The following is a 4,142-nucleotide window of genomic DNA, read 5'->3' as shown; positions in this document are numbered from 1 at the left end:
GAATCCGTGTTAAATGATGAATATATCTGAGCATCTGTTCATCTACACTATAAAGTGGGAAAAACTTCCATTCGTCCATCCCAGATGATTGGTTATCTAGAAGTGGAGCTAAACTCAACTACAATGAGAGCCGTTTATCACAGCTGAGAGCCGAAGCTCTGACAGCTCAGCTCTGCCATGTCAAACCCTGCAGCATAGTGAAAGTCTGTCTGTCATGCGACGCCTGGGACATCAGTAGTCCACATCGTGGTTCCCCTGGGCCTACTTCACATGAGACGCCTTCAGAGATGGTTCACCCACCTGCGCATAGATCCTATGCACCAGGAGAGGTGGATTATCTTTGTGCGCCCCCTACGTGAGAACCGATCTGAATCGCTGGGGAAACCCCCTCATTCTGCCAGAGGAAGTTCCCATCAGCAGGCCTACGTCACACATCTCAGTTTTTCACAGACGCATTCCTGTCAAGCTGGGAGGAATGTGTCTCTCCCAAGCAGTGGGAGCACAGTGGCTGGACCACATGCCGCTTTACATAATGTGCTAGAATGTTTTTCACGGTCTGAAATGTGACTCAGCATTTTGCCCCTGCTGCGGGATCAGCCTTTTCTGATCCACACAGACAACAAGGTGACGGCAGTTTATATAAACTGTCAGGGAGACGTGCGCTCAGCCCAACTGTTACGCGTTACGAAAAAGCTGTTGTGTTGGCCACACAGAAACCTGCTCTCCATCAGAGCAGTGTACTTTCCCAGCGTCCTGAACAGGCAAGTGAATATCATGTCGAGGGGCGGTCCCCGCCACAGAGACTGGAGCCTCCACCCCAAGCTGATTTCTCAGATTTGGAGCAGGGTTTGGCTGAGCAGCAGTGGATCCGTCCGCCACATGGGAGAACGCCCAGTGTCAATTATGGTTCTCACTGAGCCCACGAGACGACCCACCATTAGGAGTGTATGCCTTCGCTCACAGCCCGTGGCCAAAAATGCTCCTATATGCGTTCCCTCCAGTCCTGCCAATATCACGGACCCTGGACCAGGTCCGGGAGGAAGAACCGTCAGTCATCCTCGTAGCTCCTGAACGCATATGCGCTCTGTGTTTCCCGAATCTGCAGCGACTGATATCGGTTCGGCTGTGGAAACTGTGGTGGGGGGGCGCTCTCCTCCAGGCAGGAAGAGTGATCAGGAGTTACCCAGAAATAGGTCAGCATCTTTGGGTTTGTCTGCTGAACAGATCTGTTTAGAAAAGATGGGCCTCCCACAGGATGTGGTGCATATGTTCAGGGCGCACGAGCTGCTTCTACCACAACGCTTTACACATCAAGTGGACAGTTTTTCAGCGCTGGTGCGCAGAGAAAGGCTTGGAGGCCATCTCATGGCCACTAGGTGGCATGCTGTCCTTTCTGTAGCAGCTGATGGACATAGATCTAGCGTTCAGCACAATTAAAACTTATGCTGCAGCTATTTCTTGCTGTCACGAGGGCTTCGGTGACAAAACAGTTCTTAATCACCCGTTGATGAAGCATTTCCTGAAATGTGTACGGAGACACAGACCGGTGTCATGTCCACTAGCTTCACAGTGAGACCTAATGATGGTCCTGCACGCTCTGATCAAAGCTCATTCTGAGCTTTTAGATCAGGTTTCACTTAAATGCTGTCATTAAAACAGCCCTGCTGTTAGTTCTGACGTCGGCAAAGAGAGGGTGATTGTCTGCTCTTTCTGTTGCTCCATCATGTCTCAGAATTCAAGCTGACGGCAGTTCAGCTGTATTGCATTTTAACCCTGCTCTAAAAAGCATCACAAGCTCATTCAGATTGAGAGTGATAACCTTGGATGGGTTTTATCCTCTTCTTCATAATTCTGAGGACGAAGCAACATCTCACCTCCTTCTGTCCCATGCACGCATTTTTCATGTTACATGGCGCACAAGGCCAAACTGCACCTCTGTGCACAGTAAATTGGCCTTTAACACTTTTTTTCTCTTTAAGTGTTTTTATCATGTAATCAGATTAATCATCCCCTTACTGACACATGACAAAGCCCATGTGATAAGATTGTGGCAGCTTTAAACAAAGATTTAGGTATAGTTTTTGTTTTTGTATAGTAATTTGGTTTGGAATATATTTTGGGGACAAGGGGCAGATATTATAAGAACTCATTCTTCTTCTGCTGCCTTTCATTTTATTTCTGTGATTGTATATCTTTTTTCTTTTCTTTAAATTGCATTATATTTGTTGTTTGGATGAAATGAAATGAATAAATAAAACATACATACATACATACTTTTATTTAGGTAGGGCTGGTTTGTCATTTACATGATACAATCCTGCATCATTTAATTTTGCTCCCTTAGTTTCCTACATTTGTTTTTCCTGTTTTAGGGCAGCATTTTGCATGTGTCACAGGTTTGCCAGTAGAGGTTGTTATTCCTCTATTTTCCCATTGTTTAGCAAAATAAAGAGTTGAAAAGCCATACTGGCTGTCAGTGTATACCGCTACTTCTTGGTTCTCTGCTAACTGACATGCACGTGTCAGAGCAATTATTTCAGCTGCTTGTGCAGAATGATGTGTAGCCAATTGCTTTGCTTAACCTGCAGTCACTGCAGATGAGTGATTGTCAGTTTCTGTAAGATTTCTGCAGCTGGAGCAGGTATTTCTGTTTACTGGGTAACTTCCTCAGGTATCTCACATTTCATTTAACCAGACCATACTCAAAGCAACCTGTGTCAGGTGCAACCTACAACCGAAAAACAAAAGAATCTTCTTGTTTTTGACAGTAGATTTAAAGCTTGTTCTTAGAAACCTTCAGTTTAAAAAAGTAAAATAAAATAAGTAAATAAATAAATAAATAACAAGAGTTGAAGTAACTTACTTAAAAAGCAGCAAATACAGTTTAGCCAATCAGTATTTGCCCTCTACAAACGCTTATTGGTGACAAATGCCCACTTTTGGCCTGCAGAAACCTCTTCTCCTTTCAGGAGCGAGTCAGGTGCTACAGTGACCATGCCAGGACATTAGTTGGTACTGTGGTCTTGTATCTTCGGTTAATGCGCATGCGTGCTGCCACGGGTTGCACTTCCTGTTTAGCTAACGTTTAGCTAACCAGTCATGGCGGTGACGAAGGGTGGATTTTGGCTGGTTTTGTGGAGAGAAGTCAACGTTTTTGACGGCAAACAGGACTGTTTTATCTAACCAATCCTCACCGGTCGCCGAATGGACCCAAAACGAGTCAAAGATGGCGGACTTTTACTATGTAACAACTTGTAGTGCATTTACAGCAGGTAATTTAATACTCGTGTTTTACTTTCACACAACATCCAATTGAGTTTTTATTTTTAAACTTATCTATCTATCTATCTATCTATCTATCTATCTATCTATCTATCTATCTATCTATCTATCTATCTATCTATCTATCTATCTATCTATCTATCTATCTATCTATCTATCTATCTATATATATATCAGAGTCAGAGAGTCAGAGTCAGAGTTTCTTTATTGTCATTCGCACCTCATGTGGTACATGTGGTGGAGCGAAATTATGTACACAGGGGCCCAGTTACATCCAACAATAAAATGTCTAAGAAAAACAGTAATAACATCTAAGATATGAACTAAGAAAAACATCAACTAAATATACACTAAGCACTCATAACATAAAACATTGAACATCAGCACAAACATGAACATGAGTCTGTGAGCAGATGTGCACGCATGAACACATCAACATTGAAACAGATCAGCAGCAACATGAAACAGATCAGCAGCAACATGATATGGTTTTTCACAGTGATTATTCTAGTTAGAGATTCATGAGTCTAACAGCCTCAGGGTAGAAGCTGTTCCTCAGTCTAGTGGTTCTACACTTAATGCTCCTTAACCTCCTTCCTGAGGGGAGTGGGGCAAAAAGTGTGTGTGCTGGGTGAGTGGGGTCCTTCATGATGCAGGTGGCCCTCTTCCTGCATCTGGAGGTGTAGATGTCTGTGATGGTGGGGAGACTGATTCCAACAGATTTCTGTGCAGCCTTCACCACTCTCTGCAAAGCTTTTCTTTCTGCAGCTGTGCAGTCTCCATGCCACGCGTTGATGCTGGAGCACAGGATGTTCTCCACTGCACACCTGTAGAAGGAGGTGAGGACTGAGCTTCCCAGA

The sequence above is a fragment of the Nematolebias whitei genome, chromosome 17 (assembly GCF_014905685.2).
Source record: "Nematolebias whitei isolate Nwh7 chromosome 17, NemWhi1, whole genome shotgun sequence".
Lineage (NCBI taxonomy): Eukaryota > Metazoa > Chordata > Actinopteri > Cyprinodontiformes > Rivulidae > Nematolebias > Nematolebias whitei.
This window is presented reverse-complemented; position numbering follows the sequence as displayed.